Source organism: Pseudophryne corroboree, chromosome 1 (genome assembly GCF_028390025.1).
Source record: "Pseudophryne corroboree isolate aPseCor3 chromosome 1, aPseCor3.hap2, whole genome shotgun sequence".
NCBI classification, from domain to species: Eukaryota; Metazoa; Chordata; class Amphibia; order Anura; family Myobatrachidae; genus Pseudophryne; species Pseudophryne corroboree.
The window spans coordinates 288321854-288339381 of NC_086444.1; the positions used below are offsets into that span (position 1 = coordinate 288321854).

The window sequence follows — 17528 nt, forward strand, 5'->3', positions numbered from 1 at the left end:
AACATGTATAAGTGACACTACTGTGCGGCGTAATATGACTTGTGGACACTTCAGTGCAGTGTAATGCAAATTGGTACTAGTCTGTGGCCATGCCCTTTCCCCATGAAGCCACCACCCTATATTATTCGGCACGCACTGTTCCTATTTTATATATGGAGGGGAGGGGGCACCAATTTTTCTTTCTGGCACAGGGCACTAAAATGTCTAGTTATGACTCTGCCCGACGCTAACAGAGTTGCAGAGGACCTGTCAGCTCACTTACGCTAGGCATCTCCCATTATGTGGCATACTGAGGCAAGATGATGAGGACCCTGTATACAGGCAAATTTCACTTTGTATAGTTGCTATGTAGAAATGCACTGTGTGGATTGGTTGAATCACACACAGGGTAAGGCCGGTCATAAATTTGCCTGCTACCCACCCAGGGGTAAGGCCTGTCTGTGATTTTCCTGCTACCCACATAGCGGTAAGGTCTGTCAGTGATACGCCAGCTATCCACTCAGGAGGAAGGCTTGTCAGTTATTTGCCTACTACTCACACAAGGGTAAGTCCTGTCAGCGATTTGCATGCTCCCAAAACAAAGATAAGGGGGTCTATTCATGAAGCATTGAAAAGTGTGGAGAAGTGAGCCAGTGGAGAAGTTGCCCATGACAACCAATCAGCATTTAAGTAACATTTATAATTTGCATACTATACAATTGTATGGAGCAGCTGATTGGTTGCCATGGGCAACTTCTCCACAGGCTCACTTCTCCACTCCTCACTGCTTCATGAATAGACCCCAAGGTCTGTCAATGATTTGTCTGCTATCCACACATAGATAAGGTCTGTCAGTAATTTGCTTGCTACCCACACAGGGGCAAGGTCTGTAAGTGATTTTCCTGTTACCCACACAGGGATAAGGCCTGTCAGTGATTTGCCAGCTATCCAGTCAAGAGAAAGGCCTGTCAGTGATTTGCCTGCTACCAACACAGGGTGGAGGTCTGTCAGCGATTTGCCGGCTACCCACACAGCGGTAAGGCCTGTCAGTGATTTGCCAGCTACTCAAACATGGTGGAGGCCTGTCAGTGATTTGCCTGCTACCCACATAGGGGTAAGGTCTGTCAGTGATTTGCCAGATATCCACTCAGGAGGAAGGCCTGTCAGTGATTTGCCTGCTACCCACATAGGGGTAAGGTCTGTCAGTGATTTGCCAGCTATCCACTCAGGAGGAAGGCCTGTCAGTGATTTGCCAGCTACTCAGCAGGTCTGGTCAGTGATTAAGCCGGATGGTAACAGCAACTATGCTCCTACATCTGGCGGTAACAAGATGGTGCACAGCTAACACAGGCAGTGTGTATCTGATGGCTCAGTAGAAGTGACCCATGACCATGGGCTACAGAGGGTGAGAACCCTCCCAAAAAAGAACAAAATGTCTGTAAAATCCTGCAAACCAGACAACTAATACCTTAGCTTTTTTCCTGCGCACATCTGTGAGAAGAGAGGAAGAATGAGTGAAGATTGCTTACCGTATGAAACAGTGAAGTGCGTGGCCGGACGTTGAGGTAATATCAGACAGTACACTGCTCTCAAATGAATTCCCCCTTAAAACGCTTCTAAACACTGATGATGAGAATGCAGTCTATATATTTACTAGGAATAAGTAACATGATGTGGCCACTTTGTGCCTTCACGCCTCAGTGATGTCACTAGTTAATAGCCCATTCATACTCTCATGAACAGTAGATAAGCCCAGAAACTTGTTTACCCTCCTGCGTGTATAGGCAACAGGTACATATTAGTATAGTAAATTCAATTTTAACATGCTAAATTAACATATTTAAAAATAAACATAAATGAATTAATAGCAGCATATGTTTTACAATAAAATGGGTAGACCCATATTGTAAAACATATGCTATTAATTAATTTGTGTTTATTTTTATAGATATATTTTTTAGCATATTAAAAATGAAATTTTATATTTGAATGCGCTCCCTCACTATTGTATTATACTATCAACTTATATGTTTATTTTGACACCCCAGAGTGTTTAATGGGAGCTGCACAACAACACTTACATACATATAAAAGGTTATAAAGGTTTATATCTCTATTCATATATCAGCATTTTATAAATTTGCTATTTAATTTATTTGCATTATAGTAAATGACAACTCATTGGTGCAGCTATAGTAATCACAAGTAAAGCTTGCTGATAAACTATTGTTTTACTTTGTTAGACACGTTCTTAAATAGGCATACTGTAACGTGCTAGTCTCAAAGTAAAGGTGGCACAAGGATTAGTTGTAAACTAATTGATAAAGGGGGTAATTCCGACCTGATTGCACGCTAGCTTTTTTCGCTGCGCTACGATCAGGTCAGAACTGCGCATGCGTATGCACCGCAATGCGCCGGCACGTCGCTCAGGTACAAAGCGGATCGTTGCTATGCGATGGGTTTTACAAAGAATCCATTCGCACAGCCGATCGCAAGAAGATTGACAGGAAGAGGGCATTTGTGGGTGTCAACTGACCGTTTTCTGGGAGTGGTTGGAAAAACGCAGGCATGTCCAGGCGTTTGCAGGGCGGGTGTCTGACGTCAATTCCGGTCCCGGACAGGCTGAAGTGATCGCAGCGGCTGAGTAAGTCCAGAGCTACTCAGAAACTGCAAAAGATCTTTGTGTACTGCTCGGCTGCACATGCGATCGCACACTTGCACAACTAAAATACATTCCCCTGTAGACGGCGACTATCTGATCGCAGCGCTGCAAAAAACTGCTAGCGAGCGATCAGGTCTGAATTACCCCCAAAGTTACATCTGAAAACACCACTTCAAGAACAATGCCTGCATAATTATATATAATACCACAGAATATATTAAAAAGCTCCGCATTAAAATTAAAAAAATTAAAAATTCCCGGAGTTTTATGAATTTGCATTCAATAGGTTTACAGGCTATGTCCTAATACTGGCTTGTGAACTAAAGATGGCACCAATTACTGACGAGCATGTGCGTCTGCTACACATGCTGACATCAGCTCATTAGCATCTCAGGAAACTGGCACCAAAGATCTCTCCAGTACAGGGACATGTGCTGTGGCATTGTATAGAGTACTGCATATACTGCTGTGCTGCAGATGAAAAGACCAGAGCGTGTGCTACACTGATTAACGACTCAGACACGGATTAGAGCCTTCTCCGTCCTAGCATCCCCTGAGATCTCTGTAAGAGGAGGAGTGTGTGTTTATGCCTGTGTTTAGAGGCTGAGGGAAAAAGAAGGTGAGATCATACTGCATGCCTTGTGTTTTACAGTCCCGCTGCTAGGAATAAGTCTCATTGCTCAGGGCTTTGGCATTCATATGATCTCATAGCCCTCCAGTGAGCTGTGAGCGAGGTCACATTTTCATCTGTTTACAGAACCTCGCTTGCATTGTTTTCATTTACTATTCACTCCATAGGAGTGAAATAAACTAAATTATAACGTTAAAACATTTGCATTCACTTGCCTAATTGCTGCTAAAACCTTTGTCGCTGAATGGAAGCACCTGGTGACGGCTTTGTTGAAACCATTCACAGCACCCCAACTCTAACCTTCAAATTAAATTCTAAATCTCCAATGTACAAACAACTGAATAAGCAGAGATATCACGGTGCCTTCATTTTAGCACTGTACAATAAAAAGCTCAGTTTAATTTAATGGCAGTGGATAGCATATCTATATACTGAATGCCTAAACCAGGCATGTCCAAACTGCGGCCCTCCAGCTGTTATGAAACTACATATCCCAGCATGCCCTGACACAGTTTTGCTGTCAGAGAATGCTAAAGCTGTGTCAGGGCATGCTGGGATGTGTAGTTTCTCAACAGCTGGAGGGCCGCAGTTTGGACATGCCTGGCCTAAACTATGTATGACTGATCGGCAATCTCATGGGTGGTAGAAATGTATCAATGAATTCACTAGAGACCCAAACGAAGGACAGTGTAAATTACAGTGGTGGGGAACCTGTGGCCCTCCAGCCGTTGATGAACTATACATCCCAGCATGCCCTGCAACAGTTTTAGCATGGCCGAATTGCAGGGCATGCTGGTATGTGTAGTTCAACAACAGCTGGAGGGCCAACGGTTCCCCGCCCCTAAACAACTAGAACTAGACCCATATACTCAGGGCCGTTTCTAGCCAATTTGGCTCCCAGTGCGAGATTTAAAAATGCACCCCCCCCCCATTCACATAAAAAAAAAATGCGCCCCCCCCCATAGACATAAAGAGTAAAAGCATGCGCGCGGCGAAGGCGCGTGCGCTCCCAGCAAGGGGGCGTGACCTCGTTAAAATGGGCGTGGCCTCGTTAAAATGGCCGTGGCCTCATCTGATCTCATCATCACGGCCACCACAGGATAATAATAATAAAAAAAATAAGAATTTACTTACCGATAATTCTATTTCTCATAGTCCGTAGTGGATGCTGGGGACTCCGTAAGGACCATGGGGAATAGCGGCTCCGCAGGAGACTGGGCACATCTAAAGAAAGCTTTAGGACTATCTGGTGTGCACTGGCTCCTCCCCCTATGACCCTCCTCCAAGCCTCAGTTAGGATACTGTGCCCGGACGAGCGTACACAATAAGGAAGGATTTTGAATCCCGGGTAAGACTCATACCAGCCACACCAATCACACCGTATAACCTGTGATCTGAACCCAGTTAACAGCATGATAACAGAGGAGCCTCTGAAAGATGGCTCACAACAATAATAACCCGATTTTTGTAACAATAACTATGTACAAGTATTGCAGACAATCCGCACTTGGGATGGGCGCCCAGCATCCACTACGGACTATGAGAAATAGAATTATCGGTAAGTAAATTCTTATTTTCTATAACGTCCTAAGTGGATGCTGGGGACTCCGTAAGGACCATGGGGATTATACCAAAGCTCCCAAACGGGCGGGAGAGTGCGGATGACTCTGCAGCACCGAATGAGAGAACTCCAGGTCCTCCTCAGCCAGGATATCAATTTTGTAGAATTTTACAAACGTATTTGCTCCTGACCAAGTAGCTGCTCGGCAAAGTTGTAAAGCCGAGACCCCTCGGGCAGCCGCCCAAGATGAGCCCACCTTCCTTGTGGAGTGGGCATTTACAGATTTTTGGCTGTGGCAGGCCTGCCACAGAATGTGCAAGCTGAATTGTACTACAAATCCAACGAGCAATAGTCTGCTTAGAAGCAGGAGCACCCAGCTTGTTGGGTGCATACAGAATAAACAGCGAGTCAGATTTCCTGACTCCAGCCGTCCTGGAAACATATATTTTCAGGGCACTGACAACGTCTAGCAACTTGGAGGCCTCCAAGTCCCTAGTAGCCGCAGGCACCGCCAATAGGTTGGTTCAGGTGAAACGCTGAAACCACCTTGGGGAGAAACTGAGGACGAGTCCTCAATTCCGCCCTGTCCGGATGGAAAATCAGATAAGGGCTTTTTCAGGATAAAGCCGCCAATTCTGACACGCGCCTGGCCCAGGCCAGGGCCAACAGCATGACCACTTTTCATGTGAGATATTTTAACTCCACAGATTTAAGTGGTTCAAACCAATGTGACTTTTGGAACCCAAAACTACATTGAGAACCCAAAGTGCCACTGGAGGCACAAAAGGAGGCTGTATATGCAGTACCCCTTTTACAAACGTCTGAACTTCAGGGACTGAAGCTAGTTCTTTTTTGGAAGAAAATTGACAGGGCCGAAATTTGAACCTTAATGGACCCCAATTTCAGGCCCATAGACACTCCTGTTTGCAGGAAATGTAGGAATCGACCCAGTTGAATTTCCTCCGTCGGGCCTTACTGGCCTCGCACCACGCAACATATTTTCGCCAATTGCGGTGATAATGTTTTTGCGGTTACATCCTTCCTGGCTTTGATCAGGATAGGGATGACTTCATCCGGAATGCCTTTTTTCTTTCAGGATCCGGCGTTCAACCGCCATGCCGTCAAACGCAGCCGCGGTAAGTCTTGGAACAGACAGGGTCCTTGCTGGAGCAGGTCCCTTCTTAGAGGTAGAGGCCACGGATCTTCCGTGAGCATCTCTTGAAGTTCCGGTTACCAAGTCCTTCTTGGCCAATCCGGAACCACGAATATAGAGCTTACTCCTCTCCATCTTATCAATCTCAGTATCTTGGGTATGAGAGGCAGAGGAGGGAACACATACCCTGACTGGTACACCCACGGTGTTACCAGAGCGTCTACAGCTTATTGCCTGAGGGTCCCTGGACCTGGCGCAATACCTGTCGAGTTTTTAATCATGTGGAAGACTTCTGGGTGAAGTCCCCACTCTCCCGGGTGGAGGTCGTGCTGAGGAAGTCTGCTTCCCAGTTGTCCACTCCCGGAATGAATACTGCTGACAGTGCTATCACATGATTTTCCGCCCAGCGAAGAATCCTTGCAGCTTCTGCCATTGCCCTCCTGCTTCTTGTGCCACCCTGTCTGTTTACGTGGGTGACTGCCGTGATGTTGTCCGACTGGATCAACACCGGCTGACCTTGAAGCAGAGGTCTTGCTAAGCTTAGAGCATTGTAAATGTCCCTTAGCTTCAGGATATTTATGTGAAGTGATGTCTCCAGGCTTGACCATAAGCCTTGGATATTCCTTCCCTGTGTGACTGCTCCCCAGCCTCGCAGGCTGGCATCCGTGGTCACCAGGACCCAGTCCTGAATGCCTAATCTGCGGCCCTCTAGAAGATGAGCACTCTGCAACCACCACAGGAGGGACACCATTGTCCTTGGTGACAGGGTTATCCGCTGATGCATCTGAAGATGCGACCCGGACCATTTGTCCAGCAGGTCCCACTGGTGCGTGGAATCTGTCGAATGGGATTGCTTCGTAGGAAGCCACCATTTTACCCAGAACCCTTGTGCATTGATGCACTGAGACTTGGCTCGGTTTTAGGAGGTTCCTGACTAGCTCGGATAACTCCCTGGCTTTCTCCTCCGGGAGAAACACATTTTTCTGGACTGTGTCCAGGATCATCCCTAGGAACAGAAGACACGTCGTCGGAACCAGGTGCGATTTTGGAATATTGAGAATCCAATCGTGCTGCCGCAACACTACCTGAGATAGTGCTATACCGACCTCCAACTGTTCCCTGGATCTTACCCTTATCAGGGAATTGTCCAAGTAAGGGATAACTAAAATTCACTTCCTTCGAAGGAATATCATCATTTCGGCCATTACCTTGGTAAAGACCCGGGGTGCCGTGGACCATCCATACGGCAGCGTCTGAACTGATAGTGACAGTTCTGTACCATAAACCTGAGGTACCCTTGGTGAGAAGGGTAAATTTTGACATGAAGGTAAGCATCCTTGATGTCCCGAGACATCATGTAGTCCCCTTCCTCCAGGTTCGCAATCACTGCTCTGAGTGACTCAATCTTGAATTTGAACCTCTGTATGTAAGTGTTCAAAGATTTTAGATTTAGAATCGGTCTCACCGAGCCGTCCGGCTTCGGTACCACAACAGTGTGGAATAATACCCCGTTCCCTGTTGCAGGAGGGGTATCTTGATTATCACCTGCTGGGAATACAGCTTGTGAATGGCTTCCAAAACTGTCTCCCTGTCAGAAGGAGACATCGGTAAAGCCGACTTTAGGAAACGGCGAGGAGGAGACGTCTCGAATTCTAATTTGTACCCCTGAGATATCACCTGAAGGATCCAGGGGTCTACTTGCGAGTGAGCCCACTGCGCGCTGAAATTCATTGAGACGGGCCCCCCACCGTGCCCGATTCTGCTTGTAAAGCCCCAGCGTATACTGAGGGCTTGGCAGAGGCGGGAGAGGGTTTCTGTTCCTGGGAACTGGCTGATTTCTGCAGCCTTTTTCCTCTCCCTCTGTCACGGGGCAGAAATGAGGAACCTTGTCCACGAAAAGACTGCGCCTGATAATACGGCGTCTTCTCATGTTGAGAGGCGACCTGGGGTACAAACGTGGAATTCCCAGCTGTTGCCGTGGCCACCAGGTCTGAAAGACCGACCCCAAATAACTCCTCCCCTTAACAAAGCAATACTTCCAAATGCCGTTTGGAATACGCATCACCTGACCACTGACGTGTCCATAACCCTCTACTGGTAGAAATGGACAACGCGCTTAGACTTGATGCCAGTCGGCAAATATTCCGCTGTGCATCACGCATATATAGAAATGCATCTTTTAAATGCTCTATAGGCAAAAATATACTGTCCCTATCTAGGGTATCAATATTTTCAGTCAGGGAATCCGACCACGCCAACCCAGCACTGCACATCCAGGCTGAGGCGATTGCTGGTCGCAGTATAACACCAATATGTGTGTAAATACCTTTTAGGATACCCTCCTGCTTTCTATTCAGCAGGATCCTTAAGGGCGGCCATCTCAGGCGAAGGTAGAGCCCTTACAAGCGTGTGAGCGCTTTATCCACCCTAGGGGGTGTTTCCCAACGCACCCTAACCTCTGGCGGGAAAGGATATAATGCCAATAACATTTTAGAAATTATCAGTTGTTATCGGGGGAAACCCACGCATCATCACACACCTCATTTAATTTCTCAGATTCAGGAAAACTACAGGTAGTTTTTCCTCACCGAACATAATACCCCTTTTTTGGTGGTACTCGTATTATCAGAAATGTGTAAAACATTTTTCATTGCCTCAATCATGTAACGTGTGGCCCTACTGGAAGTCACATTCGTCTCTTCACCGTCGACACTGGAGTCAGTATCCGTGTCGGCGTCTATATCTGCCATCTGAGGTAACGGGCGCTTTAGAGCCCCTGACGGCCTATGAGACGTCTGGACAGGCACAAGCTGAGTAGCCGGCTGTCTCATGTCAACCACTGTCTTTTATACAGAGCTGACACTGTCACGTAATTCCTTCCAACAGTTCATCCACTCAGGTGTCGACCCCCTAGGGGGTGACATCACTATTACAGGCAATCTGCTCCGTCTCCACATCATTTTTCTCCTCATACATGTCGACACAAAAGTACCGACATACAGCACACACACAGGGAATGCTCTGATAGAGGACGGGACCCCACTAGCCCTTTGGGGAGACAGAGGGAGAGTTTGCCAGCACACACCAGAGCGCTATATATATACAGGGATAACCTTATATAAGTGTTTTTCCCCTTATAGCTGCTGTATAGTTAATACTGCGCCTAATTAGTGCCCCCCTCTCTTTTTTAACCCTTTCTGTAGTGTAGTGACTGCAGGGGAGAGCCAGGGAGCTTCCCTCCAACGGAGCTGTGAGGGAAAATGGCGCCAGTGTGCTGAGGAGATAGGCTCCGCCCCTTTTTCGCGGACTTTTCTCCTGCTTTTTTATGGATTCTGGCAGGGGTTAAATGCATCCATATAGCCCAGGAGCTATATGTGATGCATTTTTTGCCATCCAAGGTGTTTTTATTGCGTCTCAGGGCGCCCCCCCCCCCCAGCGCCCTGCACCCTCAGTGACCGGAGTGTGAAGTGTGCTGAGAGCAATGGCGCACAGCTGCAGTGCTGTGCGCTACCTTGTTGAAGACAGGACGTCTTCTGCCGCCGATTTTCCGGACCTCTTCTGCCTTCTGGCTCTGTAAGGGGGCCGGCGGCGCGGCTCTGGGACCCATCCAAGCTGGGCCTGTGATCGTCCCTCTGGAGCTAATGTCCAGTAGCCTAAGAAGCCCAATCCACTCTGCACGCAGGTGAGTTCGCTTCTTCTCCCCTTAGTCCCTCGATGCAGTGAGCCTGTTGCCAGCAGGTCTCACTGAAAATAAAAAACCTAATCTAAAACTTTCACTAAGAAGCTCAGGAGAGCCCCTAGTGTGCACCCTTCTCGTTCGGGCACAGAGATCTAACTGAGGCTTGGAGGAGGGTCATAGGGGGAGGAGCCAGTGCACACCAGATAGTCCTAAAGCTTTCTTTAGATGTGCCCAGTCTCCTGCAGAGCCGCTATTCCCCATGGTCCTTACGGAGTCCCCAGCATCCACTTAGGACGTTAGAGAAAAAGTCCTAATTTTACACATTACAGCAGGCACGCGACCCCATTTTACACAGCATGGTAGGCAAGTGTCCCCATTTTACACATTGCGGCAGGAAAGTGTCCCCATTTTACACATTGCGGCAGGCACGTGCCCCCATTTCACACAGTACGGCAGGAAAGTGTCTCCATTTTACACATTGCGGCAGGCACGTGCCCCCATTTTACACATTGCGGCAGGCACGTGCCCCCATTTCACACAGTACGGCAGGAAAGTGTCCCCATTTTACACATTGCGGCAGGCACGTGCCCCCATTTTACACATTGCGGCAGGCACGTGCCCCCATTTTACACATTATGGCAGACTGCATCCCCATTTTACACATTCCGGCAGGCACGTGTCCCCATTTTACACAGTACGGCAGGCATGTACCCCCATTTTACACATTCCGGCAGACTGCGTCCCCATTTTACACATTCCGGCAGGCAAGAGTCCCCATTTTACACATTCCGGCAGACAAGAGTCCCCATTTTACACATTCCGGCAGACAGGTGTCCCCATTTTACACAGTACGGCAGGTGGTGGTAGTGGGGGTGAGGGAGGGAGAGAGAGAGAGGGAGAGGGACTGACTTACATTTGAAGCGGTTCTTCCCGCTCTTCAGCCGCCTCTCCCTCGTCTGCGCGGCGCCACCGCCGGCCGGCTTGGCTCCCCGTTCTCCCTCCTCCCGAGTGCCCAGCTCGGGGGGCGGGGTTTTGCGGAATGACGCGATTGCGTCGTGACGTCACTACGCAATTGCGTCATTCCACGAAACCCCGCCCCCCGAGCTGGGCACTCGGGAGGAGAGGGGGGATTGAAAGTCCTCAAGAAGTGCCGCGGCGGGCGCCCCGTGCGGTTGCACGGCTCGCCTGCTGCAAGAAACGGCACTGCATATACTCAAAATAAACCCAAAAAGTATTATATAGCTGAACCCTGGGACATATGATGCAGGCTTGTACAAATATTTACAGTATTATTGGGATTGCCACATTTTTCATTGGATCTGATGTATGAAATACGTTTCACTATTGTGCAAAGACGCAGCTTTAGTGAACATGTAATCCGCTGTGACCAGTGTTTTCAGTCTGCCAAGCAGAACAGCACAGCATGTAGTAGCCACATGCATGGCATATATTACTGATAGCTTTAAACATAATATGCATGGAAAGGAGTTACAAGCAGAGAAGTAGACAGGGGATCCTCTATCAGGTGGTATTATGATAGAGTGCAGTGTATGCGAGGGCAGACTTAAAGAAATGAAGTAAATGTAAATGCATTAGGACGTGTAATGGTTTGGGATATTGTGTGGCCAGTTGTAGACTAACCCCAAGTCACATCAATCATATCCAAGACTAAAGTGAAAGGGCTGAAATTTGCAATGCACCAATCAACTAAGCACTTGGGTTGCTATCACAAAGCAGCAGCATTAGGTAATTTGCTCCTTATAGATACTAGTATCTGACTCATGCTCGCCCTCTACTGGCCTTGATGCAGCAGCAGCAGCAGCAGCAGCATCTTTTTGTGCAGAAATCAATACTTTTTCTACTTTCTGCACGGCAAGACCGAGGCATGTAACTTATTTTTAGCTAAAGAAAAATGTTTTTTTTCGAAGGAAAACCTTAATAATCTTTATAACTGAATGTTAGGAAAATTCCAACAATCTGTAAATAGGCAAGATTATTATGAATATCGCCTACATTTGATGTCGGCAGCGTGTACGCCCATGAAGTATGTCACATGCCGCGCGCTGGCTTGGTGGGTATATAAGGTGTGTGATAGGTCGCCTGCAGGGGTGGATTTAAGAGTGAGGGCTAATGCTAAAATGCTAATGCTGCTCCACGTCTCTATGGAGGGAATTCAAGTGTTTTGTGCGCCGACGGCCACTGGATGGTACCAGACAAAGCAATTCAAGTGTTGCTCTATTCGGGCACAGCCGCCTCCACTGACAATACTGTTAGGTTGTTCCGTCATTTTGATGGGCTGGTAACTAGTATATAGCAGTTGTGTACAGTACAATCCAACAGTTACAAATCTATTTAACTCCCTACAATGAGCACACCCCTTAGGACATAGGTCAGCGACACCATTATTATACTATACATCTTACCTTTTCTAACTATGGTTTTTAGCACAATGCACATAGGTGACTGTGAGAGATTACTACTGTGAGCATCTCTGTATTGTTGCACACATACAGTATGGTCACTAACACTAGAGCACTAAGTGCTAGGTTCTGCTCTCTGAGGCCTGATTATATATCACATACTGTATAAGCAGTTTTCCACTATTCACAATTAATGAATACTAAGTTTAATAGTATTACTTTATTATTTTTCCCTTTTTGATGTCATTTACTCCATGTGAGTCGATATAGAGTACACACCTGACACATTTGAAGTTGCCTACAACAGAGAGATGGAGTACAGCTGGTGTTACCATTTCAGAAATGCTATTTGCAAGTTCACACCTGGTACTTTTGCACACTGGAGAATTTGTGGGAAAAATAAGATTTTACTCACCGGTAAATCTATTTCTCGTAGTCCGTAGTGGATGCTGGGAACTCCGTAAGGACCATGGGGAATAGACGGGCTCCGCAGGAGACTGGGCACTCTAAAAGAAAGATTAGGTACTATCTGGTGTGCACTGGCTCCTCCCACTATGACCCTCCTCCAGACCTCAGTTAGGATACTGTGCCCGGAAGAGCTGACACAATAAGGAAGGATTTTGAATCCCGGGTAAGACTCATACCAGCCACACCAATCATACCGTATAACTCGTGATACTACACCCAGTTAACAGTATGAAATATAACTGAGCCTCTCAACAGATGGCTCAACAATAACCCTTAGTTAGGCAATAATTACATACAAGTATTGCAGACAATCCGCACTTGGGATGGGCGCCCAGCATCCACTACGGACTACGAGAAATAGATTTACCGGTGAGTAAAATCTTATTTTCTCTGACGTCCTAGTGGATGCTGGGAACTCCGTAAGGACCATGGGGATTATACCAAAGCTCCCAAACGGGCGGGAGAGTGCGGATGACTCTGCAGCACCGAATGAGAGAACTCAAGGTCCTCCTCAGCCAGGGTATCAATTTTGTAGAATTTAGCAAACGTGTTTGCCCCTGACCAAGTTGCAGCTCGGCAAAATTGTAAAGCCGAGACCCCTCGGGCAGCCGCCCAAGATGAGCCCACTTTCCCCGTGGAATGGGCTTTTACTGATTTAGGATGCGGCAATCCAGCCGCAGAATGCTCCAGCTGAATTGTGCTACAAATTGAGCGAGCAATAGTCTGCTTAGAAGCAGGAGCACCTATTTTGTTGGGTGCCTACAGGATAAAAAGCGAGTCAGTTTTCCTGACTCCAGCCGTCCTGGAAATATCAATTTTTAAGGCCCTGACTATGTCCAGTAACTTGGAATCTTCCAAGTCCCTAGTAGCCGCAGGCACTACAATAGGTTGGTTCAAGTGAAAAGCTGATACCACCTTAGGGAGAAACTGGGGACGAGTCCTCAATTCTGCCCTATCCATATGGAAAATCAGATAAGGGCTTTTACATGACAAAGCCGCCAATTCTGACACACGCCTGGCCGAAGCCAAGGCCAATAACATGACCACTTTCCACATGAGATATTTCAAATCCACAGTTTTAAGTGGCTCAATGTGATTTTAAGAAACTCAACACCACGTTGAGATCCCAAGGTGCCACAGGAGGCACAAAAGGGGGCTGAATATGTAGCACTCCCTTTACAAATGTCTGAACTACAGGCAGTGAAGCCAGTTCTTTCTGGAAGAAAATCGACAGAGCCGAAATCTGGACCTTAATGGAACTCAATTTTAGGCCCATAGTCACCCCTGACTGTAGGAAGTGCAGAAAACGACCCAGCTGAAATTCCTCTGTTGGGGCCTTCCTGGCCTCACACCACGCAACATATTTTCGCCAAATACGGTGATAATGGTTTGCGGTTACTTCTTTCCTGGCTTTTATCAGCGTAGGAATGACTTGTTCCGGAATGCCCTTTTCCTTTAGGATCCGGAATTCAACCGCCATGCCGTCAAACGCAGCCACGGTAAGTCTTGGAACAGACAGGGCCCCTGCTGTAGCAGATCCTGTCTGAGCGGTAGAGGCCATGGGTCCTCTGATATCATTTCTTGAAGTTCTGGGTACCAAGCTCTTCTTGGCCCATCCGGAACCACGAGTATCGTTCTTACTCCTCGTTTTCTTATTATTCTCAGTACCTTTGGTATGAGAGGCAGAGGAGGGAATACATAAACCGACTGGTACACCCACGGTGTCACTAGAGCGTCCACAGCTATTGCCTGAGGGTCCCTTGACCTGGCGCAATATCTAGTTTTTTGTTTAGGCGGGACGCCATCATGTCCACCTGTGGCCTTTCCCAACGGTTTACCAACAGTTGGAAGACTTCTGGATGAAGTCCCCACTCTCCCGGGTGTAGGTCGTGTCTGCTGAGGAAGTCTGCTTCCCAGTTGTCCACTCCCGGAATAAACACTGCTGACAGTGCTAAGACGTGATTTTCCACCCATCTGAGAATCCTTGTGCTTCTGCCATCGCCATCCTGCTTCTTGTGCCGCCCTGTCGGTTTACATGGGCGACTGCCGTGATGTTGTCTGATTGGATCAGTACCGGCTGGTTTTGAAGCAGAGGCTTTGCCAGACTTAGGGCATTGTAAATGGCCCTCAGTTCCAGAATATTTATGTGTAGGGACGACTCCTGACTTGACCAAAGTCCTTGGAAATTTCTTCCCTGTGTGACTGCCCCCCAGCCTCGAAGGCTGGCATCCGTGGTTACCAGGACCCAGTCCTGTATGCCGAACCTGCGGCCCTCTTGAAGATGAGCACTCTGCAGCCACCACAGTAGAGATACCCTGGTCCTTGGAGACAGGGTTATCAGCCGATGCATCTGAAGATGCGATCCCGACCACTTGTCCAAGAGGTCCCACTGAAAGGTTCTTGCATGGAACCTGCCGAATGGAATTTTGCTTCGTAAGAAGCTACCATTTTTCCCAGGACTCGTGTGCAGTGATGCACCGATACCTGTTTTGGTTTCAGGAGGTCTCTGACTATAGATGACAGCTCCTTGGCTTTCTCCTGCGGGAGAAACACTTTTTTCTGTTCTGTGTCCAGAACCATCCCCAGGAACAGTAGGCGTGTGGTAGGAACCAGCTGTGACTTTGGAATGTATAGAATCTATCCGTGCTGTTGTAGCACTTCCCGAGATAGTGCTACTCCGACCAACAACTGCTCCTTGGACCTCGCCTTTATAAGGAGATCGTCCAAGTACGGGATAATTAAAACTCCCTTTTTTCGAAGGAGTATCATCATTTCTGCCATTACCTTGGTAAAGACCCTCGGTGCCGTGGACAGTCCAAACGGCAGTGTTTGGAATTGGTAATGGCAATCCTGTACCACAAATCTGAGGTACTCCTGGTGAGGATGGTAAATGGGGACATGTAGGTAAGCATCCTTGATGTCCAGGGATACCATGTAATCCCCCTCCTCCAGGCTTGCAATAACCGCCCTGAGCGATTCCATCTTGAACTTGAATTTTTTTATGTATGTGTTCAAGGATTTCAAATTTAAAATGGGTCTCATCGAACCGTCCGGTTTCGGTACCACAAACAGTGTGGAATAGTAACCCCGTCCTTGTTGAAGTAGGGGCACCTTGACTATCACCTGCTGGGAATACAGCTTGTGAATTGCCTCTAGCACAGCCTCCCTGCCTGAGGGAGTTGTCGGCAAGGCAGATTTGAGGAAACGGCGGGGGGGAGACGCCTTGAATTCCAGCTTGTACCCCTGAGATACTACTTGAAGGATCCAGGGATCCACCTGTGAGCGAGCCCACTGATCGCTGAAATTTTTGAGACGGCCCCCCACCATACCTGGCTACGCCTGTGGAGCCCCCGCGTCATGCGGTGGACTCAGAGGAAGCGGGGGAAGAATTTTGATTCTGGGAACTGGCTGTCTGGTGCAGCTTTTTCCCTCTTCCCTCGTCTCTGTGCAGAAAGGAAGCGCCTTTGACCCGCTTGCTTTTCTGAAGCCGAAAGGACTGTACCTGATAATACAGTGCTTTCTTAGGCTGTGAGGAAACCTGAGGTAAAAAATGTTCTTCCCAGCTGTTGCTGTGGATACGAGGTCCCAGAGACCATCCCCAAACAATTCTTCACCCTTATAAGGCTCTATGTGCCTTTTAAAGTCAGCATCACCTGTCCAGTGTCGGGTCTCTAATACCCTCCTGACAGAATGGACATTGCATTAATTCTGGATGCCAGCCGGCAAAATATCCCTCTGTGCATCCCTCATATATAAGACGACGTCTTATGTTCGCAAAATAGTATCCCTGTTTGACAGGGTTACAGACCACGCTGCAGCAGCACTATCTGCAGGTCTCAGTCTAGTACCTGAGTGTGTAAATACAGACTTCAGGATAGCCTCCTGCTTTTTATCAGCAGGTACCTTCAAAGTGGCCGTATCCTAAGACGGCAGTGCCACCTTTTTTGACAAACGTGTGAGCGCCTTATCCACCCTAGGGGATATCTCCCAGCGTAACTTATCCTCTGGCGGGAAAGGGTACGCCATCAGTAACTTTTTAGAAATTACCAGTTTCTTATCGGGGGAACCCACGCTTTTTCACACTTCATTCACTCATTTGATGGGGGAAGAAAACACTGCCTGCTTTTTCTCCCCAAACATAAAACCCTTTTTTAGTGGTACTTGGGTTAATGTCAGAAATGTGTAACACATTTTTTATTGCCGGGATCATGTAACGGATGTTCCTAGTGGATTGTGTATATGTCTCAACCTCGTCGACACTGGAGTCAGACTCCGTGTCGACATCTGTGTCTGCCATCTGAGGGAGCGGGCGTTTTTGAGCCCCTGATGGCCTTTGAGACGCCTGGGCAGGCGCGGGCTGAGAAGCCGGCTGTCCCATAGCTGTTACGTCATCCAGCCTTTTATGTAAGGAGTTGACACTGTCAGTTTATACCTTCCACCTATCCATCCACTCTGGTGTCGGCCCCACAGGGGGCGACATCACATTTATCGGCATCTGCTCTGCCATCACATAAGCCTCCTCATCAAACGTGTCGACACAGCCGTACCGACACACCGCACACACACACACACACACACACACACACACACACACACACACACACACACGGAATGCTCTGACTGAGGACAGGACCCCACACAGCCCTTTGGGGAGACAGAGAGAGAGTATGCCAGCACACACCAGAGCGCTATATAATTTTGGGATTAACACTATATTGAGTGAATTTTTCCCAATAGCTGCTTGTATATACAATATTGCGCCTAAATTTTGTGCCCCCCCTCTCTTTTTAACCCTTTGAGCCTGAAAACTACAGGGGAGAGCCTGGGGAGCTGTCTTCCAGCTGCACTGTGAAGAGAAAATGGCGCCAGTGTGCTGAGGGAGAAGCCCCGCCCCTTTTTCAACTGACTTTCTCCCGCTTTTTCTGGAATACTGGCAGGGGTAATTTTACATCTATATAGCCTCTAGGACTATATA

General features: G+C 47.8%; 1 protein-coding gene across 3 annotated transcripts in view; it reads right to left on the minus strand.

Moving 5' to 3' along the window:
* Window positions 1-17528, minus strand: part of RNFT2 (ring finger protein, transmembrane 2) — a 230487-nt gene that overhangs the window by 82307 nt on the left and 130652 nt on the right. The gene's annotated exons all lie outside the window — the stretch shown is intronic.